The sequence below is a fragment of the Gorilla gorilla genome, chromosome 17, assembly GCF_029281585.2.
Source record: "Gorilla gorilla gorilla isolate KB3781 chromosome 17, NHGRI_mGorGor1-v2.1_pri, whole genome shotgun sequence".
NCBI lineage: Eukaryota > Metazoa > Chordata > Mammalia > Primates > Hominidae > Gorilla > Gorilla gorilla.
In genome coordinates, this window is record NC_073241.2 from 56,104,488 (window position 1) to 56,128,891 (window position 24,404).

The 24,404-nt window shown below is 40.2% G+C and overlaps 1 long non-coding RNA gene across 2 annotated transcripts in view; it reads left to right on the plus strand.

The window, feature by feature from the left end:
* LOC109024007 (uncharacterized) overlaps positions 1-23,475 on the plus strand; it is a 36,052-nt gene extending 12,577 nt beyond the window's left edge. For both annotated transcript variants that reach the window (XR_008673574.1, XR_008673573.1), the window contains exons 2-3: positions 9,253-9,334; positions 23,355-23,475. This is a non-coding gene — a long non-coding RNA (uncharacterized lncRNA). The remainder of the gene's footprint in view (positions 1-9,252; positions 9,335-23,354) is intronic.
* The last annotated feature ends 929 nt before the right edge of the window (positions 23,476-24,404 follow it).

Below are 24,404 nucleotides of genomic sequence, written 5' to 3' on the forward strand. Positions count from 1 at the left end.
GGAATCAGAGTGTTTAACTTAGCTTCCTGCTCCTTAGTGAGGTAAATTGGAGAAAACCTATCTTTCCAATGGTTGTTGAACCTTTCACAAACACCATAAATCTCTCTCTGTGCCCCATGCCCCACAGATCCAGGTTTTTGTGTTTGGTGTAGCAGGCACATTTTTCTTGATTCAGATCCAGGCGGATTGCTTTGTGGGGGAGTTGTACTCTGCTGACATTTAAGGCAGGAATTCCCTGGGAAAATAGTCAAGAGATTATTTTGGAGCTGCTGGAAAAGCTCCAAAGGGTTTAGGGTTCCCCTCACTAGGCAAATAAGGAGAGAGAACGAGAGGGAGGGAAAGAGAAAACAGAAGGACTTTATTGAGTGACTGTATTTCATCTGAAGCTGGTACAAAAAACCAGAAATGTGCTTGGATGACTGGATACTTTTCTTACACCTTATCTCTTCCCCAGCTAATATGACAGCTCAGAGTCTGGTTGGGCGTTTAAAAAAACAGCTCAGACGTCCATAGTAGACAATCAGTTCTCTGAGAAGCAAAGGACTTCGGGATTTAATGGGTTGGACAAAATGTTTGAAATGGTTAACAGTCTAAGTGTAGCCTGTACTAGTAATTGTTTTAGAATTTAAATTAAATTTGAATATATTTAAATTAAATTTGAATATATTACAAGCTAAGCCAACATTTTGGTGACCACTGTCACTCAGCAACCTCTGTCATCTACAGTGATCATTACAGAAGGGCTCAGAGTACCCATATTTTTAGCAGACTGACAAAGATGTTTCCAGCTTCAAGGACGGAAAAGGTGTTTAAAATTCTGTACACATGGGGTATGACCGGCAGAGTAGGCCAAAAAACTAGGTGGTTAAAAAAAATGCTTTCAGAATAATGCTAGAAACAGAACACTTTTTAAAGAAGCAGAAGTGGCCATAATCTGTGACCGCAAAAAGAAATGACTGATCTCAACAGTCAAGTTATTTAGGAATGGCCTTGGATGACCTTTCTAATAATTCAAATGCTTTCTTTTTTTCCTTCCTAAGTGATCATACAGCCTTCTCTTTAACCTCTGTACTTTTTTTTTTTTTTTCACATTCATACAGTCAGGAAAGCACATCTGAAATTCACAGGGACTTAGAAGTGTCAAGTCTTGGCATTACTGGTTTTATCTTTCCTGAGTGTTCTTATCTCTTGCTGCACTTTGGCCTGTATTTTTGCTGCAGGGAGTATGCTGCGACCACACCTTGTCAGGCCCCACCTTGGAGCCAACTTAGGTGATTCTTTTATCCTCAATCCCTTTCCCTTCTCTCACTGCCACAGGATTTTCTGATTCTTCTTCAAACACTCCTCAGTATTTATCTCCTTCATGAAATCTACTCTTCGCAAACTTGCTTGGTTCTAGTCACTTAAGAAACCCATAACAACCGGAAAGCCTATGTGATACTCTACAGTTATAACTAGGTAATATAATGACTCATTCACTGGTGTTTTGATGCTACCTTATCTCTCTTTTAAAATATAAACTGTAGTTATGGGAATATATGTCCTGTGAAATTTCTTACTGTGTTGGTGATGATGATGATGATGATAAAGTGATGGTAATGATTTTGTTGATAATACCACTGTGTAGTGGAAGGAGAAGGGTAAGAGTTGGCAGTCTTGACTCGATCATTTACCTTTTGTTGGCTGTAGACCCTTGACCTCTTTGAGCTCTGTTTTCATCATCTGAAATGGAATAGATGATTATCTGTTCTGTGTTTTTGCAAATTTATGGGAAATCTATGATGCCCTGTGTGATGGTTTGGTCTGGTTGACCCTTCTAAATCTCATGTTGAAATTTGATCCCCAGTGTGGGAGATGGGGCCTGGTGGGAGGTGTTTGGGTCATTGGGGTGGATCTCTAGTGAATGGCTTGGTGCCATTCTTGCAGGAGTAACTGAATTCTCACTTAGTTCCCATGAGAACTGGTTGTTGAAAAAAGCCTGGCATCTCTTCCTCCCTCTCTCGCTTCCTCCTCTCACCATGTGGTCTCCCACATGCCAGCTCTGCTTCCCCGTCCGACATGAGTGGAATCTTCCTGAAGCCCTCACCAGAGCAGATGCTGGTGCCATGCTCCTTATACAGCCTGCAGAGCTGTGAGCCAAATAGACCTCTTTTCTTTTTGAATTGCCCAGACTCAGTTACTTCTTTATAATAATACAAAAATTGACCAAGGTGTCCTTCTCACCTCATTCTGGTTTGAGTCCAATTTTTATATGCTTCCATAATAGTTTGGGCTCCCAAATTCCATTGTAGAGTTGTGTCTAGCATGCTGGAATCACTTGTTTACTTTTATCTCCATCACTGGCCTGTGATGGCAATGGGAGTAGGGAACACTCTCTTAGTCATCTTACTAATTAGTCACATTGTAAAGATTAAAAAGAATTGTGGGGTAAACAAGTGAATATGGCTCAAATAAGGCAGTATCAGCAGGAATGCTTTGCAAACAGTGTTAATAAATGTGAGTAAGGATGATGCTGAGGCTCATGATTTTAAAAAAGGCATTCAAGCCAGGTGTGGCAGCTCATACTTCGAATCCCAGTGCTTTGGGAGGTTGAGGCAGGAGTATCACTTCAGGCCAAGAGTTCAAGACAGCCTGGGCAACATAGAGAGACCCATCTTTACAGACAATTTTTTAAAAATTAGGCATGATAGTACGCACCTGTGGTCCCAGCCACTGGGGGGCTGAGGTGGGAGGATCGCTTGAGCCCAAGAGTTTGGAGCTGCAGTGAGCTATGATTGCACCACTGCATTCCAATCTGGGTGACAGAGTGAGACACTGCTGCTAAAAAATAAATAAGTAAATAAAAAAGGCATTTGCTTATGAGTTAAGAAACTTATCCATGTCAAACCTTGAAAAAAATCATGCATTCTTAATCTTATTATCCAAATTACAGAATGAAATAATAAATCTTTTCTAGCATAGGTAAAGATCAATGATAATGGATGCATATTGCTTTTAAAATAAGAAGTTAGGTAACTGTAGAGTATAAACATTAATGATAAAATTTTATAAACTTCAAATGGATATAGATAATTCCATGGCTACGTTTTAGAGTTTAAGGCAGAAGTAATACATTCTGAAACTTTACTTTGTTTTATGGATTAATAAAAAATATCTTGTAAATTTTATTAAAAAATAAGAAGCTGATTAGTATGTCATCTCCTCATTGGCTTATTAACTCTTTGTGGTTGATAATAAATGACATTACTGAGTACTGCTGCGAATAACACCTTGGAGAATCAGTAACTTGGTGAAATTATGGTTTCTAAAGTAAAGGTGCTCCTCAGTGTCACCCTGCAATGCTATATGGGTTCAGAGTCATCTGTCTTTCTCATTCTCCAGTCAGAACCCTAGCTGAGACAGAAAATGACTCTGGCTTCCCTAAGCAGAGGAAAGTTTATTGAAAGTATATTGAGGCTCAAAGAATTGTGGGGAGGATGGAGAACCAGTTTGCAAGTGGCAACACCCCAGGTAGCTCTGGAAGCTGGAGGCAGGACCTACACATCAGCTGCTGGGATGGATGGCCTTCCAGCCTTCCTCCTTTTCTGGCATTGCTGCCTTCAGAAGCAAAATTGCAGAAGTGAGCATTTGATACTGGGTCAGGGAGAGAGATGACTTCCATAGAGGGAGAGAGTCATCAGGCATTATCCCCCTCCCAAAGCCACACTCAGTGGGTGAGGGGTAATAATGATGGCAGCTCTTTTGTACAATCTCATTTAATCCTTAACACAACCCTTTGAAGGAGACACTATTGCTGTCCCTGTTTACAGATAAGGATACTGAGGCAGAGAGAGATGACAGACTCTGCTTGAAGGTCACACTGCCAGTGTACAGTGAAGCTGGATTCGAACTGTGGCAATCAGACTCCAGAGTTCTAGTTTTTTATCACTTTAGCATGCTGCCTCTTCAAGAGGACTCTGGGATGCAACTCAGCAGGAGGCTTGATACAGGCAGCTGAAAAATAGCAAATGCCCCTTTGCACCATTCTTCCACCTGTCTCCCTTTACCCCAGTTCTGCATAGAACACATGCCTCATTCTTCACTGGGAAATTAGAGGCCTTCCACCCAAGCACTCTGTCCACTGCTCTCTTTCACCTACACACATGACCTCTAACATTTCTGTAGCCAAAAGAAAATTTTGTATTTTTTCTCTTCAAATCAAATGCCATCTCCATTCATCCAGCTACCCCAAGCCAGAAAGTGGAGAGTCATTCCTGACTTCTTCTCTCAATCCACACTCCCAATCAAACACAGGATTCTGTCACTCTCACCTCATAAATATCTCTTGCATTCATCTCCTCTTTTTACCCCATTGTCACCTTCTTAGGTCAAACCTTAATGATTTACATTTGGATTATTAGCCTCCTAGAGAGTCTCCCTCCCATAGCCCTGTACCCCTCTAACCCATCATTGCTGCAGGAATAAACTTTCTTTTTTTTTTTTTTTTTAATATTTTTATTTTGACACGGAGTCTCACTCTGTCACCCAGGCTGGAGTACAGTGGCGCGACCTCGGCTCAATGCAACCTCCACTTCCTGGATTCAAGCGACTCTCCTGCCTCAGCCTCCTGAGTAGCTGGGATTACAGGCATGCGCCACAATGCCCAGCTATTTTTTGTGTGTGTGTGTGTATTTTTAGTAGAGATAGAGTTTCGCCATGTTGGCCAGGCTGATCTTAAACTCCTGGCCTCAAGCGATCCGCCTGCCCCAGCCTCCCAAACTGCTGGAGAGTAAGCTTTCTAACACACAACCTGAAACTGATTTTGCGACCCTCTGGCTTAAAATCCTTCAAAGGTGCTGCTTGTGTTCCAGGTAGATTTCAAACTGCTGACCCTTGCCATTTGATCATTGGCTGCAGGTTCTCCCCACACTTGGCTTCCACCATCCTGACACCCACTTTTCTTTCTAGTTACACAGGACTGTGTTGGTCAGCTCAGGCTGCCATAACAATGTACCATAGACTGGGGGGCTTGAACAACAGACATTTATTTTCTCACAGGAGACCGGAGATCAAGGGTAATTTGGTGACTTTGGTTTTTCCTGGGGCCTCTCCTTGCTTGCAGGGGATGCCTTCTTGCCATGCCCTCACATGTCCTTTTCTCTGTGTGTGCACATCCCTGGTATCTCTCTGTATGTCCTGATGAGTTCTTGACATCTGAACTTGGAGGAGGACATAATTGAGTGCATAGCAGGGACCTGTCCAACAGAAGTCCTAGGGCTTCTTACACATTCTTTCTTCCCTTCCCTGACTAGGTAGCCTATATCTCATCCTTTAAAATTCAATTTAAGTTTCACTTTTTCTGTAAAACCTTTCCTGTTCCTCTAATTTTATTTAGATGCCATTTCTCTTTATTTCTCCCACAACATCCTTCCAAAATAGCTTCATACCTCCCTATTTCCAAGCATATAAATATCAGATCCCCTTCATGTCGCTCCCCAAAAGACATGAGTTGCCCCAGTAAGGAGGTATAAGAATCAAAGGCCTTTTTCACCAGTAATGGATGACTCACTAGGAATTGTACACAGGGCTGCTTTAGTTATAATTACATACAGGGTTGTGTTATAATTACACTGCTCCATAATTTATGGTTGTACTTTGGTCTTCCTTGAAAATAGAGTAAGTTTGTAGAAAAATTGGCTAATTTCAGAATCATTTGATAAAATCTTTTACCAAACACAGAATCCTATACTGTTTAACTGGTTAGAGTAAAAAAATAAATTTTTATTTCAAATGGGAGAGACTTCTTGAGAAACAATTTAATAAACCAGTAAAGTACTGACGTAATGAACTATGATTTGTATTGATATCTGAGAGTGATTGGTACAATAGAACATTGTAACAAAGTCTGAATGGTTTCATAGACATACTCAGTATATACTTAATATTTTTGTTGTAATCATTTTTTTTGTGCAGTCTTTGTAACTGACCAAAGGGGCATATGAAAATCACCTTATAAGCTTTCAAGAGCAATGTGATTCTTATTTCTTTTTATTGCTAATAATTCCATTTTAAAGATGAGGAATTGTGTGGAATAAATGAAAGAACTCTATAGTGCCTTCGTAGTTTCAACACTTTACCCTTTGAAAGCGTATTACATTGGAGATCTCACAGAATAAGTATAAAACCTCATATTACCCTTTTCATACTGCAGAACACTTTGAGTAGAGAAAGTGCTGCCCCAAGTGCCTTGTGGCTCGTGAGATGTTAGGGAGGCCAAAAGAAATTGCTAGAACCAGAACTCATGAGTGCCTCAAGGCCTCAGCCTCAGTTGAGATCATTAGGTTTAACTACAGCTGAATATGGGAATATAGTTCCTCAGACACTCCTAAGTATTATGTCATCCCAGAAACCTTTAATTTTGGTGAAAGAAGAACAAGTGCTTCCATAGTTGATAAGATTAAAGTTCTAATGGTTAGTTGTCTGTCAAAATTACATAGTAGTAGAAGACATGAACTATTCCCCGAGTTAGGGTTCTGAAGATTTAGCTCTAACCATTGTAATTTGTTCACCCAACAAGGAAGCTGAACTTTGATCTTTTTGGTTGCATCACATCCTCACTACATAATACATGGAGTCAACAGTCCGTATTGTATCTTTTAAAAGAGAAAGTGAAAACAGATCCATTTAACCATTTTCCCAGTAAAATTGTTTGCTCTCTGAAGCTAAAGATGGCAAGGTGGTCACTTTCAGTGAGCACCTCAGTCTTGAAATCTTGATCGAGGTGTGTGTACTGTGTGCAATTCCTAGTGTGTTGTCCATCTAGTAGAGTTAGATTTCAAAATCAACAGCAGAAGCAGAACTGAATAACTGAACATTTATAAAATTAGAAGATAAAGAGTGGACTAAGCAACTAAGAAAGTATTTTAGGACACTTTACAACATCTAGAAATAAATTAGTTTAAACATTCAGTTTGTTACCTATGGCAAAACATTAAAATTTTTGAAATGTTGGGAGTGGACAGGCAGGTGTTTGAGATATCATTCTTTCTATTTCTGTATGGTTGAAATATTAAATAAATAAGAAATTAAATACATATCGTAAATGCTGGTTGATATTATTATGCTCAGTGTTCCCGCCCAGCTGCTTCAGCAGGGTAATGCTCTCTGAAGATTTATCCACGATTCAGGAATACTCACCCCAACCTGGGGGCTCCGATGCTGCTCCGTCTTCCCTTTGCATGGCTCTGATAGGTACCCTGGAGCCACTCCCCTGGCTGCTCAAACTCCTGGTATCCCCTGCACTTTCTTCTTATGTTTAGCCAGTGATTTCAACTCCTACATCACAATGAAAAGAAACCTTCAAAGGGAAATCCTTCAAATTCCTGCCACCAAATCTAAAAATGTCTCCACATCTGTGTCATCCCCTCCTCCTTCTGTTTCTTACTGGAGAAATAACCCTCCCTTGTCTCAGATGAATTTCTCCACCTCTGTTATGGGTCCCGCCCTCTCCTACCTCCTCTAGTACCATTCTCTAATCCAGCAGTCCTCAAATTGAACTATATATGTTGATACTAGGAACTGAAACAGAAAAATTTTAAAAATATGTTATAATTTTCTTAAAATATCAAGAATAAACCCAATATATGTTAACTAAATTGAATTTTTATTTATTTATTTGTTTATGTTTTTGAGACAGGGTCTTGCTCCATCCAGGCTGGAGTACCGGGGTGCTGTCATAGCTCACTGCAGTCCCGAACGCCTGGACTCGAGTGATCCTCCTACTTCAGCCTCCTGAGTAGCTGGGACTACAGGCATGCACCACCATGCTAAGCTAATTTGCAAACATTTTTTGTTGAGACGGGGGGTCTTGCTATGTTGCCAGGCTGGTGTTGAATTTCTGGTGTTGTTCAGGCTGGTTTCAAGTGATCTTCTTGGCCCAGCCTCCCAAAGTGCTGGGACTATAGGTGTGAGTCACCTTATTTTATAAGTCACGTTTATTTCATAAATAAAAATAAATGTAATTTTCAAAACAAAAACAATTAGTGAAAAGAGAGCATTGTTTTATATTTTTTCAAATCTCTTTAAGTCTGATTTAGTAGAAATCACCTGGATTTCTGTATACAATCTATTGTGAAATAGTTATTTAGTTGAAGTATGAGAAGACAGTCCTACCCCATACACATATGTAGTTGGAAAAGGGAGGACTTTTTTTTAACAATCTGTTCAGATAATTGTGGATATTTTTCTTTAATACTATACCAAAACTTAACAAGTGGTACTTTCTTAAATCTAGTTGCAATGTGGAATCTGAAAGTATATTAATGATTTTTTCATACCTTGTTACTTTAAAATCCATTAATCTATTTACACTTTGAACTAATTTTTTACTAAGGCATGATTTTTAACATTATTCATGGTGTTTTGAAAAATATTGGTTCACTGAGTTGTGCAGACCATCCAAATGTTGGCATATTTTATTTTATAACATAAAAATACCACATTCATTAATATGACCAATGACATCAGAGCATTTAAGCATTGAGAGCTGTCAAACTCATGAGGCTGATACAAATTTTCCAAAATTATAATTTTTGCTTAAAAGCTCAAATATTGATATTGGAAACAAATTCCATCAGTTTTTCTTGAGGCAACAGGCTCATTTTGCTTATTTCAAGAAAATATCTTCCAAACATTCAATTTGAATAGCCATGGTTTGTTAGCCATTCTTTGAAGTAAAAATAGTATTTCATGAAAAAAGGGGTTAGTTCAGCTCACAACTATATAGACCCCCAAAAATGCCATCACAGTTGGTCTACAGGAGAAGTGCTTTATATGCACTTTCCATTTTGCCACATGGAGTGCTAAAAAGATATGGACTGTGAATCAAGATTTAATAAGATTAAAATTTGTGTGTGTCACCAAGAACTTTCTTAAGGGAAACTGGTGTTGATCTTACTGTGTGTGGTGGTGAAGAGGATAATGACAGCCATGATGGTGTGATGGCTCTACCTTGATTCATGCCATGGGGCCAGCAGTTTTATCCATTGCTATGGTTTGAATGTGTCCCCCCAAATTCATATGCTGGAAACTTAATCCCCGGTGCAACAGTGTGGAGAAGTGGAGCCTTTAAGGGGTGATTAGGTCATAAGGGCAGAAAATGAATTAATGCCAATATCGAGGGAGTGGGTGAGTTATTGTGGGAGTGGATTCCTGATAAAAGGATGAGTTTGACTCCGTTCCTCTTGCTCTGTCTTGTGTTTTTTTACTCTTCAGTCTTCCTCCATGGGATGATATAACAAAAGGGCCCTTGGCAGATGCAAGCCCCTTGATCTTGGACTTCCCAGCCTCCAGAACTGTAAGAAAAAAATTCTCTCTTCTTTATAAATTACCCAGTCTCAGATGTTCTATTATAGCAGCACAAAATGGACTAATACACCCACCATTGCTTTTGCACTGATAATACAAAAGTCACATGGTGAAAAAGGCAAATGCTATCTTATTATTATTATTATGAATACAGTTTTGATCTCTCAGCCTCCCCGAAAAGGTTTTTGGGACCCCTAGGGGTATGTAGGCCACCCTTTGAGACCCACTGATCTAATTGATTGTCTCCTTTTTTTGTATCTTAATTCTCTAATTCATATTGTGTCTGTATCTTTTAAGCATGCTGATGTGTCTCCCAACTTAGAAAAAAACTTTAAAGGTAACTCCAAGTTACCCACCAAAGACCATTAAATCTATTTTCCCTTTACAGCCAAATGTCTTTAAAGAATCATCTCCACTTATTGTCTCTGCTTTTCCCATCTTCCACGCTTTCACACCCGTTCCAGTCTCATTTCTTCCCTTATCTGTTTCTGTAAACTGCTCTTTTTAGGTTCCATGGGCCTTTCCTGTCATGTGACTCCAGGAGACATGCTCCAGTCCTTACCTTCCTTGACTCTTCTGCAGCATCTGACCCCTCTGACCACTTTGTTCATCACAATCTGTGCCATGGATTCTGCTAAGTGCTTTAAATGAAATGGCTCATTTAATCCTCACGGTAACCTGGCGATATAGCTAGGATTGTTATTCCATCTCATTATTTAGAAAACTGAGAAAACTGCCCAAGGTCATACAGGTCACAAGTAGAAGTATAGAGTCTCAAGGTCAGCTCTCCATGACCCCAAATCCAGAGGCCTTAACCACAATATACCCCTTTTTGGAAACACTCACTTCCCTTTCCCACAGTGCCACTCTCCATGTTTATTTTCCTTCCTCTCTAGGTCTTTGTATGTGAAAAAAAATACACTTGTTCCACGTTCTTGCTTTGCTTATAGCAAAAGTCCTGGGAAAGGTTACTTAACTGGCCATGGCTAAGTAATGGGCACACCCAGCCCCTGCCTTTGCCATGCTGAGGAATGGGTGGTTTGGATCCTTTAGCTCTGGAAGGTACCCCTAAGCCTGTACCCAAGGGACTTGCTCAAGCCAAAGAATAATTGGATGTTACTTCATTCAGAATTGATAAATGGTCACTAGGATTTATTCTTCTCTTTCTTCTTTTTTTCACTGACTCCTACTCATATTTTAAGACTCGACTTAGATACTGCTCTTTCCCAGAAGCCTTTCCTGACTTCCAAATCTGGATTAGCTGTGCCCCTTGGTGCCCTGAGCTTCCTGCCTTGTGGTATTGTCTTATGGTGCATTGAAGTTGCTGGCTTACATTTCTTCTCTGAGTTCTAGCTTTCAGATGGCGAGATTGTGTCTGAGTTTCACCTTACACTCCCAGAATCTGGTACAGGGCCTGGAATCCATGTCCCTTAATATTTGATGAATAATAAATATGCTGGGTGTGAGGAACAAATGGGCCCTTCCTGAGATATGTATCTGGAAGTCGTTAATGGGGAAAAGTGCTCTCAAGAGTGGTCTAAAGATTTTAGAATTGTTTTCACAGAAATAGTGTTTGAAGTCATTGGAACGAATTAGACACTATGGGAGAAAGAAGAAAAAAATGTCTCCGGGAATGGGAAAATAAGAGCCTATGAAGGACCCTGAAAAACACATGGGTTAGAGTTGAAATTCATGTGGCTGCAATGCCATGGAAACAAAAAGAGGGAAGTTCATAAAATAGGGATACCCTGGGGTCCAACAGTTGCAAACACATGAAAGGGAATAAAAATTTTTTAAATGCCATGTGATTTTGAAATAATTCTGTGGTTTTAAAAAGAACTGTTGCAGTTGAATAAAGATAAAAATCAGGGAGTGAGGAGAAAGTGGATAGTGAAGAAATCGAGGTTGAAGGTGAAGCATAATATATATAGCTCAGTGGTTCTCAACCAGGTATGCACATCAGTTCACCTGCACAGATGTACAAATCACTAACCCTGGCACCATTTGCAGTTTTCTCATTCAGTAGATCTGGAATGGGGCCTGGGATTCTGTAATTTTGAAAAGCATTATGGGTAACTGAACCTCTGGTTGAAAATCTTTAGTGTATGTCCATCACTTTATTAGTTTGCTGGTGCACTAATGAAGGAAGTAAGGTTAGGGGAAGTGTTATGGGCTGAATTGCATTCCCCCCAAATTTATATGTTGAAGCCTTAACCCCCAATACGACTGTATTTACCTTAAATAAATAATGAGGATTAAATGACATCATACAGGTGGGGCCCTAATCCAAAAGGGCTGGTGTCCTTATAAGAAGAGGAAGAGACACTGGAGTATGTTCTCTCTCTCTCTCTCTCTCTCTCTCTCTCTCTCTCTCTCTCTCTCTCTCTCTCTCTCTCTCTCTCTCTCTCTCTCTCTCCACACTGAGAAAGCAGCCATCCACAAGCTAGGAGGAGAGGTCTCACCAGAAATAAATCCTGCTGGTACCTTAGTCCTGAACTTCCAGCCTCCAGAGCTGTGAGAAATAAATAGCTGTTGTTTAAACCACCCTGTTTTAGTGAGCTTGACTAAAAATAAGGGAGAGGCCTTTATTTCTAGGATACTAGAATCAAGTTAGAGGGAGAGAATGAGCCAATAGCAGTGGATAGGAAAAAAACAAAATGATTGAATAGAAAGGTACAGCTGAGAAAGCCAGAATCTAGAAAATGTGAGAACTGGGATTACAGAGAAGTCAGCCTTGGAGAACCACATTATAGCATTTCTGTATATTTTTCATTTGATCCTACTAATGGCTTTGAGATAAGTAGATGAGGAAAATTGATTTCATAGGGGCCAGATTTGTACAGTTGTGAACTGGAAGACGTAGGACGAGGAACGTGTCCGAATTAGCTTTTCCTAATGAGCTCTCCTTCCACAGCATTTCCCAAACTGCTTTCATTTCTGTGCCACCTTCACCATTTCTGCCATATTGAAGTCAGCTCCTTACTATTATTTTTTTGTGTGTATGTATATGTACACGTGTGTGTGTGTATCAACACACATATTCAACTCTGATTTTTACTTAGCATCAACCTATGCAACAATACCACAGGTTTGACACGCTAGTTATATTTTTAAAATGCATATTAAATTCAATATATATACTTTCAGGAAAATCCATTCCGTGTATCACCTAAGGGCATCTTGCATACCATCAGTGGCCCATATGCTGCCTCCATGATGAGGAATGACACTGTTTTTGAGAAAGGAGGAAAGAAAACGAGGATTCAGGAGGAAATGCCTTATATTAAGATGGAGATGAAGATTTGTGTGCATCTCATTTGAAGGTGGTTAAAGGTGGTTAGCCCCTCAGGCAGTACAGATCAAGGAATGTTGGATAGGACATCACAGAAATCATAAGAGAATTAATTACTCCAGAATAGAGGTTTTACATTTTTCAAGTGGTGACTTGGGCTCTGCTGTCTGTTGGTACTTCCCCTGCAGAGCAGCGAAGGATGAAGGCAGCAGTAGTCCTGGCCTTAGACCTAGGCACTCGGGACCCCTGCCCTGGGTTCCTGTTTGAGGATGCTCTGTTCCTTCCCAGGATACACCACCTTCCTTCTTGGGCACACCCACACTCTCCATAACTAGGACTCTGGAATTCTCTGCTCTTAGAGACTGGACCTGTCTCTTTTGCTTCCCTCTCCCCACCTGAACTACATTGCCTCTGTCTGCAACCTTAGGTCCCAGTGATGGCCAATAGACAGCTGGTGGCCAATAGTTAGCAGGTGTGTGTGTGTGTGGACCTAGGACTGAGGTGTCCACACACACATATGCTAGGCTCCTTGTGCTGCAGAGTAAAGCCATGGGTGGGAAGAAAAGGGAGGGACCCAGTCATGCAAATATTAGGAAAGAACTTGATTACTGCAGACTCAGAGAACTGAGCAGAAGAGAGAGAAGCAATTCCCAGGGAACAGGAGAGACAGTTCAAAGAGAACATGCCCTGCAAGTTCCATCCTCTGCACATTCTTACCACTTTGTAGTAGGAATTAGAATTATCCACAGCTGTGCAAATATTGTGAAGAAGACTTTATTTAAAATGGGAGCTGGATGTGGTGGGTAACGCCTGTAATCCCAGCACTTTGGAAGCCCAAGGCAGGATCCCTCGAGCTCAGGAGTTTGATACCTCATCTCTACTGAAAAAAAAAAAAAAAAAAAAAAAAATTAACTGGGCATGGTAGTGCACGCCTGTAGTCATAGCTACTCTGAGGTGGAAGAATCCCTTGAGCCCAGGAGTTTGAGGCTACAATGAGCTATGATGGTACCACTGCACTCCAGCCTGGGTGACAGAGCAAGATCCTGTCTCATAAAAGAAAAATAAATAAATAAATAAGAAACTTTAAAAAGCAGACCAAGAGATAGAGTGCTGTGTGCAGTTACTACCAAAGACTAGATTCATAGAATCCTCACTGTGGCCATTTTGATACAGACTGAATTGGAACAGGACAATGTAGAACACAGAGGAAGAACAGCATCAGGAGTGGAAACAAGACAACAAAAAGGCCCTGCATGAGCTGTGCACAGAAATGTTCCCTTACTTGCACTGGGCTAAGATTTTCACCAATTCTTCAGGAAAAAAGGAAATGGAAGTTAGCATTGAAATGACACCAAGTATTGTTGGTTTTGGTTTCAATCAGATACATATGTATTGAACAAACTCTATCTTTCATATATTAAGGAAGGCTCTGGTGTTAATTAAATAGCATGAAAATAAATTCCTGCAGGAATCAGGTGGGAGAGAGACTACAGGTGGAGAAGATTTAACATAGAGATTTGGAGTAATTTGTTTGGAAAATGTGCTATGGAAGGCACGTAATATAAATAATAAGGTTTTGGTCAGCTAGCAGCACATTTGAAGCTAGCATGAATGTGTAGGGAGGTCGTCAAGATTCTATAGTTTTCCTTAGTAAGGCTCTGCAGTTGGGAGGAGGAGCAGGATGAATGCGTGGAGGGAACTGGGTCAAGCTTGGCACAGTACCCCCTTAAATATTGAAGTGGCTGACCATGCTGCCTGGGCTAATTATCATCATCATAATCACTAAAAAAAATTTTTTTGAGCTCTTACTATATGCCAGTTTCTGTTCTAAAGTCTTTAAATGGATCATCTTTGGGCTGGGCAGGAGGCATGTGATCATAAGAGAATCAGCAAGCTGTGTAACATGGAAAGGCAGGCAGAGTCATTCCAAAGCTTAGTAAAGGTTCTAGAAATTTGTATTCAACTGCTTCAGTGTATACTGAACATGGAAGAAGTTCAGTATGAGAAATTCAGCTTTAAAGATTTGACAGTTCCAAAATTAATATTGTTATAATGTCCATATTACCCAAAATGATCTATTGATTTAATGAAATCCCTATCAAAATTTCAATGACATTTTTCCTAGAAATAAAAAAAAATTCTAAAATTTGCACGGAACTACAGAAAACTCTGAATAGCCAAAGTAATCTTATGCAAAAAAGAACAAAGCTGGAGGCATCTCATTACCTGACTTCATAATATACTACAAAGCTATAGTAATCAAAGCAGCATAGTACTGGCGTAAAAATAGATGTACAGACTAATGGAACAGACAGGAGGGCACAGAAATAAATCCACACATTACAATCCATTGTTTTTTGACAAAGAAGCCAAGATGTATACATCGAAGCAGTTGAATACAAATTTCTAGAACCTTTACCAAGCTTTGGAATCACTCTGCCTGCCTTCCCATATCTTGGGGGGTGTCCACCCCACTGCGATGTCAATCGTAATACCCAGCCAGGGGAGGGGGGTGATATTACTCCCCATATGGCGGGGGATGTCCACCACCCTGCTATGTGGATCATAATACCCAGTGGGGTGGAGGGGGGTGATATTACTCCCCATATGGCGGAGGGTCTCCAGCCTCCTGCGATGTGGATTGTAATAACCAGGAGGAGAGATGGGGGCGATATTGCTCCCCATATCGCGGGGAGTGTCCACCCTTCTGCGATGTGGATCGTAATACACAGGGGGAAAGAGGGGGGTGATATTACTCCCCATATCATGGTGGGTGTCTACACCCCTGCGATGTGGACCGTAATACCCAGTGGGAGAGAGGGGGTGATATTACTCCACATATGTCGGGGGGTGTCCACCCCACTGCGATGTAGACCCTAATACCCAGAGAGGGAGAAGGGGTAATATTACTCCCTATGTCATGGGGGGTGTCCACCCTCCTTCTATATGGGGAGTAATATCATCCTCTCCCATCCTGGATATTAGGAACAATTTCACAGGGTGTGTGTACACAGCCTGCAATGTTGAAAGTAATGTCATCCTCTCCCCCTCCAGATATTAGGAACAATATCACAAAAGGACTGTACACTTTTTGCGATATTTCGAGTAATATCATCCTGTGATTCCCTGAATATTGGGAGACATATTTTCCACAAGGTGGGTGTACACCCATTGCTATATTGGGAGTAACATCCTACTGTACCCCCCGGAAATTATGAGCAATATCACAGGGGTGCACAGCCATTGCCATAGCAGAAGTAATATCATGCGCTCCCTCACTAGTTTTTAGGAACAATATCACAGGGGGATGTACACCTTCTGGGGTATTGGGAATAATATCATCATCTCTTCTTTTAGATATTAGGTACAATATCATCGGGGGGGTGTACACCCCTTGCTCTATTAGAAGTAATATCGTTCTCGCCTCTTCTAGATTTTACCAATAATATCACAAGCGGGGTGTACATCCCTTGTTATATTGGGAGTAATAGCATCTTCTTTCAACCTGGATATTGAGAACAATATTACATGGGGGTGTACATCCCTTCAATATTCGGAGTAACAGTATCTTCTCCCCTCCTGGATATAAGAAACAATATCACAGGCGGAGTGTACACCCCTTGTTGTATTGGGAGTAATAGCATCTTCTTTCAACCTGGATATTGAGAACTGTATCACATGGTGAGTGTCCATGCCTTCAATATTGGTAGTAATACTAATTTCTTCCCTCCTGGATATCAGAAACAATATATATTGTTTCTGATATATATATTCTTCATTGCTGGAAATAAGAAACAATATAACAGGGGTGGTGTACACACCCTGTGATATTGCCAGTAATAGAGACTTCGCCCCCCCCACCAGATATTAGGAACAACATCAAAAAGGGGTGTATACAGCGATATTGGGATTAATATCACGCTCTCCCCCTTGAATATTAGGAACAATATCAAAGAAAGGGTGTCCACCCCTTGCGATATTGACAGTAATTACATCCTCTCCCTCCGTGGATTTTAAGAACAATACCACATAGTTGGTGTACACGCACTGCGATACTGGGAGTAATGTCATCCTCTTCCCCCTGGATATTAAAAACAGTATCACAGAAGTGGTGTACACCCCCCGCGATGTGGCCAGCAATATCATCCTCTCCCCCACTGGATATTGGGAACAACATCACAGGGGTGTGTACACCTCCTGCGCTATTGGGAGTAATATCATTCTCTCTTCTTCTGGATATTAGGAATAATATCATAGGTGGGGTGTACAACCCCTGCGATACTGGCAGTAATATTATCCTCACGCAACCTGGATATTCAAAACCGAATAACACGGGGGTGTACATCCCCTGCGATATTGGTAGTAACATCATTCTCTCCCCCACTTGATATTACAAAACAATATCGCAAGAAAGGATGCACACCCTCTGAGATATTGAGAGTATTATCATCCTCTCCCCAACTAAATATGAGGAACAATGTTGGTGGGGGGGATGTACACCCCCTGTGATATTGGGAGTAATATTCTCTCCCTCCCTGGATATTAGAAACGATATCAAAGGGGTCGTGTACACCCCCTGTGATATTGGGAGTAATATCATTCTAATCCCTCCGGGATATTTGGAATGATATTATGGAGGGGGTGTACAACCTCTGCCGTATTGTGAGTCATATCATTTCTCTTCCCCTGGATATTAGGAACAATATCACAGGGGGTGTGTCCCCTGTGATATTGAAATTAATATCATCCTCTCCCCCACTGAATATTAAAAACACCCTGTGATATGGACAGTAATATCATTGTCTCCCCCCCTAAATCTTAAGAACAGTATCACAAGAGGGGTGTATAACCCCCCGTGATATTGGGAGTAATATCATCCTCTCCACCTTTGGATGTAAGGAACAATATCCCAGGGGGAGAGTACAACCTCTTCAATATCTAGAGTAATAACATCCCTTCCCTTCTGGACATTAAGAACAATATCACTGGGTGGGTGTACAGCCCCTGCAATATTGGGAGTAATATCCTCTCCCCCTCTCGATATTAGGAACAATATCCCAAGGTGGGTGTACATCCCCTGCGATATTGGGCGTAATATCATCGTCTGCCAACATGGATATTGGGAACGATTTCAAGGTGGGGGGGGGGGTGTACACCTTCTTCCATGTTGGGAGTAATATCATCCTCTCCCCCCGAATTGTAGGAAAAACTTTGAAAGAGTTTTACCACTTGTGCGATATTGGCAGTAATATCATCCTCTCCCCACCTAGATATTAGGAACTATATCACAGGATGCTGTACACTTCTTGCGATATTGGGAGGAATATCATCCTCTCCCATCATGGATATTAAGAACAATATCACAGGGGAGGTGGACAACCCCTGCGATATTGAGGGTAATATTATGCTCTCCCCTTCTGGACATCAGGAATAATATCACAGGAGGTGTGTACAACCCCTGCGATATTAGGAGTAATGCCATCTTTCCCCCCCTGAATATAAGAAACAATATCACAGGAAGATGCACACCCCCTGAGATATTGGGAGTAATATCATTCTCTCCCACTCTGGATATTCAGAACAATATAATGGGGCTGGAGTGGCGTGTATACCCCTGCGATATTGGGAGTAATATCTTCCTCTCCAATGCTGGCTATTAGAAACAATGTCACAGAAGGGGTGTACACCCCCTGGTGTATTGGGAGTAATATCATCCTCTCCGTCCCTGGATATTAGGAACAATATCACTAAGGAGTGTACACCTCCTGTGATACGGAGACTAGTATCATCCTCTTGCCCCCTGGGTATTAGGAACAATATCACAGGGGTGGTGTACACCTCCTGCGAATTTGGGGAAAATGTCATCCTCTCCACCTTTGGATATTAGAGACAATATCACAGGAGGGGTCTACGCCCCCTGCAATATTGGGAGTGATATCATCCTCTCCCCCCCCACCCCGGATATCAGGAACAATATCACAGCAGGGATGTGCACCCACTGTGATATTTTGAGTAATGTCATCCTCTACCCGCTGGCTATTAGGAACAACACAGGTGGTGTAAGCTTTCTGCGACATTGGGAGTTATAGCATCGTCTCCCCCCAATATCAGGAACAATAATATTAATATTAATAATTAATATCAATTATTAATATTAATAAAATTATGCTAATTAATATCAATCATTACTATTAGTAATTAAAGTGCTTACAATGAAATTAATGTTAATAACATCAATAACAGCCATAGTAAATAAAACATTAGCAATTTATATTGATTAATAACAAGTATTAGTATTAATAATTAATAATACCATTATGTTAGAAATCAGTATTAGTTGCTATTAATAATTAATAATAATAATTAGTGATTACTAATGACATTATCACTATTATCATTTCTAATACCTCACGGGGTCTACACCCAACTGTGATATTGTTCCTAATAGTCAGGGCGGGAGAGCATGATATTAGTTTCAATATCGCAGTAGGTGTACACCCGCCCTGTGATACTGATTCTAATATCCATGGGTCAGAGTATGAAATTACTCCAAATAGAGCAGGGGGTGTCCAGCCACCCGGTGATATTACTCCTAATATTCACAAAAGAAGAGAATGATATCACTGCCAATATCGCAGGGAGTGTACACTTCTTCTGTGATATTGTTCCTAGTATCCGGAGGGGGAGAGGATGATAATACTTAAAGTATCGCAGGATGTGTACACCCACCCTGTGATATTGTTCCTAATATCCAGGAAGGGAGAGGATGATATTACTCCCCTCATAGCACAGATGTACACCCACCCTGGGATATTGTTCCTAATGTCCATGGAGGAGAGAGGCTGATATTACTCCCAATATCGCAGGGGGTGTACATCCACCCTGTGATACTGCTCTTAATATTCAAAGGCCGGGAGGTTGATATTATTCCCAACATCGCAGAAAGTGTACACCCCCGTGTGATATTGTTCCTAATATCCAGAAGGGGAGAAGATGATATTACTCCCCATATCGCAGGAGGTGTACAGCCACTCTGTGATTTTTTTTTTTAATAAGCGGGGGGGAGAAGATAATATTATTCTCAATTTCTCAGGGAATGTACAACCCCCTGTGAGATTGTCCTTAATATTCAAAGACAGAGGGGATGATATTACTCCCAATATCGCAGAACGTGTACACCCTCTAGTGATATTGTTCCCATGATCCAGGATAGAAGAGGATGATATTACTTTCAATATCACAGAATGTGTACACGCACCCAGTGATATTGTTCCTAATTTCAAGGTGGGAGAGGATGATATGACACCTAATATCGCAGAGAGTAAAAACACTCCTGTGACATTGTTCTTAATATCAAGGGTGGGGAGAGGACGATATTACTGCCAATACTGCAGAGGGTGTACACCTGTCTGGAAATAGTTCGTAATTTCAAGAAGGGAAGATGATATTACTCACAATATCGTAAACAAGCTGTCGGTCCACCGTGGATCGTAATATCCAAGGGAAGAGAGGAGGGTGATATTACTCCCCATATCGTGGGGGGTGCCCACCCCCCTGCGATGTGGATTGCAATATCCAGGGAGCGAGATGGGGATGATATTACTCCACATATCGCGGGGAATGTCCACCCCACTGCGATGTGGATCGTAATATCCACGATATGGGGGTGATATTACTCCGCATATTGTGGGGGGGTGCCCACCCCCCCGCAATATGGATTGTAATATCCAGGGGAGGAGAGGGGGGTGATATTACTCCCCATATTCTGTTACGATCTCATGCCTCCTGCCCAGCCCAGAGATGAGACTTTCCTTACCTAATGAGAAAAGGACAGTCTCTTCAACAAACAGTGCTGGAAAATCTGGATATCCACATGTGGAAGAATAAAAATGGACCCTCATCTCACAACATACACAAAAATCAACTCAAAATGGATTAAAGACTTAAATGTATGACCCGAAAATGTAAAACTATAGAAGAAAATCTAAGGGAAAACCCTATGATGTTGATCTGGACAGTGATTTTTTGGATATGACCCCAAAGGCACAGACAACAAAAGCAAAAATAAAGAAATGGGATTATGTCAAACTAAAAAGCTTCTGCCCAAGCAAGGAAATAATCAATAGAATGAAGAGACAACCTATGGAATGAGAGAAAATATTTGCAAACCATACATCTGATAAGTGGTCAATATCCAAAATATATAAGGAAATCAAATGACTCAATAACAAGAAATCAAATAACCTGATTTACAAATGGGCAAAGGATCTGAGTAGATATTTCTCCAAAGAAGACATGGAAATGGCCAATTGCTAAGAAAGTAGATTTTAAGTGTTCTTTTTACAAAAAAATGATAAGTATTTGAGATAGGGCTTTGTTAAATAGTTGAATTTTGCCAATCTACAATACATAAATATATCAAAACATCATGCTGTATACTATAAATATATACAATTTTTACTTGTCATTTAAGGTAAACAAATTTTTAAAAATGAAACAAACAAAAAGATTTGACAATTCCAGAATGAATGACTGAGATAAAATGTAGTGATCTGATCATCTTGAAAGGTCATTACAATTGATTGAATTATTTTGGCTGTTGTGGAATATTTTCCACGTGGCCTTGTTTGGAAGCAGGGTTATAAATAAGGTCATCCCTTCCTGATTTTAGGGATGTGAAATCAAACTTAGTATTTTAAAATTTTGTTTTGAGTTGGGCTTCCACTGGTAGAAAAATAAATGAGAACTTAATTCCATTATTTAGAATTGAAAAAATAGATTTTTAAACAAAATGATTTGTCTACCTGTGCTGTGGTGGAAAAGTATGGGTGTCTGTGACAGTGTTTCCTTTATCAAGTGAAAAAACTTCAACCCAGACTGGGCTAATTTTTCATTTGGTAATATGGCCATATCTGGGAAGCAATCATTTCCAGATCTTAACTGGCATTTCAATTACTAACTTTTACATTTCACATGTTTAATGGAATCTGGAAAAGGAGACACAGATTTTAGTGTTCTTAGCTAGTTTGTGGGTATAGAACAATCTTAACTCGGATATTGTGGAAGTCAGTGAGCCGTGTAGACAGGATCTTCTGGGGAGCTGATTGTTCATGCACTGCAAAACTCTCTTTCAATTATTGAAATCAACTTTTTTCCAATGCCTCAAAGCAAGGACGATTCTGAGGCCTTTGAAAGCAATTTTTCATTTTGTTTCTTTGCATACTGACACATCTCGATGTTTACTACGTAACAGAAGAGCTGATTTAAAGCAGTGTGCTGCTAAGCCTAGCTCTCTCCCTATGTCTCCCTGCCTCTGCCACCCTGGATACTGTGGCTCTCAGTACTGTTCTGTGCCATACATTAGAATCCTAGAATGGCAATCTAAATAGGAGACAGGTGGCAGAGTAGTAAAAATTGAGTGAATTTATGATTCAACTGAGAAGATTCTCTTTCCAGTATTCTTTTCCCCAGTAAAGTGATTGTACTGATTCCTTTGGAAATTTGGTCGCTTGGAAAGTTCTAAGGATTGAGCAAATTGCTTTTAAAGAATCTCCATTTTCTGCATATGTATGTCACCTACTCAAAATCTTATTTTCCACTTTAAATTATTTTCTAACTAATATGTTATACTTCTCTCAGCAATCCCTCAACTGTAAGAAAAATGCATTTTTTTCTTCTAGTGATAAGTAGTAAGTTCATTGCATTTCTTAGAATACAAACATTCATAATTGATAACCTCCACACATCTCCCCAGTCCTCATGTCTGTATTATTAGCTTAATATGGAAAGACTGTGTGTGTGTGTGTGTGTGTGTGTGTGTGTGTGTGTGTATGTGTCCATAATAAAAGAGAAATCTTATGTGTCCATAATAAAAGAGAAATCTATTGTGCTAATGAGAGTTTCCAATCAACAAATTTTGCCTTGTGAATTACAGTTTTAAAGTACTTTCGATTATTAAATTTATTGCTATTTAAAATCCTATTTAGGAACCTTGCTACTAATACTAGAACTTTAGTTACAGCCTCAAGTTTGAGCCCCTCCCAAAAAATCTCATCTCCTGGAGGCTGCAAAAGTGTATAAAATATGTTCAGAAAAATACATCTTGGACAGCCATGGAGTGGAATGGAGAGTGGGATATATGGCTGAGAGGAGAGGTCCAAGACAGTGCCTTTCCTGGTCACAAGGTCAAGGTCAATATGGCTCACATGGGTGATGCCATTTTCTTCTTCTTCTCATAACATCCAGAAGATGTACTCTGATCAGCAGTTTTGCAGAACTGCTACTTTGGTTCTCAGGGAGTGCTCTAGAATATATTTACATAACTTGAGAAAAATGTCTTGAGCATATACTGCATGGCCAGTACTGTGCCTGAGCCCTCTTAGTGTCTAGATGTGAACTGTAGTTATAGTCTCATGGCTAAAAGTTGTTTTGTATTTCAGTCTCTTCTGCCACCTGGTTTTTAAAATGTTTTCCTTTTTGAGAAAATCACAATTACCTGTATATGTACATTTTATTGTTAAAGATGAGTACTGATATTTTGACTTTATTTTGGGTCATAGGCTTGCAAAGCTTTACTTAAGACTTCAGTAAGTAAAGGCCCATGACTGATTTGTAGAATCACTGAAATAATAGTAAGACTCTACTTCTCAGAAGATGAAACAGAGTCTTAGAGAAGTTTATTACTAAATTAGACGGTTGTTTTTTTTTTTTTTTTGAGATGGTGTCTCACCCTGTTGCCCAGGCTGGAATACAGTGGCACGATCTTGGCTCACTGCAATCTCATCTCCCGGGTTCAAGCGATTCTCCTGCCTCAGCCTCTCAAGTAGCTGGGATTACAGGTATGTGCCACCACACTGACTAATTTTCATATTTTTAGTAGAGATGGGGGTTTCACCATGTTGGCCAGGCTGGTCTCAAACTCCTGACCTCAGGTGCTCTGCCCACCTTGTCCTCCCAAAGTTCTAGGATTACAGGCATGAGCCATTGTGCCCAGCTGACAGTTGTGTTTTTAACTTGAATTTTATACTCTAATTTTTGATAAGAATTTTTATTTGGGGTGTATTATGATATTTGAATATATGATATTTTGTGGGTATGGAGATTGCACATGATTTACCAGATTTGCAGAGCAAGTAATAGAGGACAGTTTATTCCTTCTTAGTTTTCACTTGCTCTTCTTCCACATGTGTTAGCCACCGTTAGCTCCACTCCAGATGAGATAGAGCTTCTTTTCTGTCTGAGCATGAATTTGCTGGGAGCCATGAGATAAGTTTTTTCTTAGGTCACATAGTTATTAAATAAATATTCACTGAGTTTAATTTATGAACAACGAAAGTAAAACCGGACACGATTCCTCCCCAAAAGATGAGCTCATGTGAAACAGTGGGGAATGCATCATCTTTCAGGTTACCAGTGTATGCTGGCACTACAGGATCAAGGTTATGTATTATAGACAATAAGTAAGGAAGACATATCTGAGCTGATTCTAAGATCAGAATCTGGTGATGTGTTAATTGAACACTTGGCAATTGCTTTCTTAGTTTACCCACTCAGATTACTTATCCTATTGAGGAAATGAAGATAGAAAAGATTGGTGGCTTTATTATATGTTACACTGATGCTTTGGGTTAGAGAGCATGGGTTGCATAAAATATTTTAAAATGCGGATGGATAATTTTTAGACCAGTTAGGATGGCTACATTAGAGAATCCAAGACAATGTCTGCCATTATCTTTACAATACACACTGATTTTTGTGTGTACCTAGT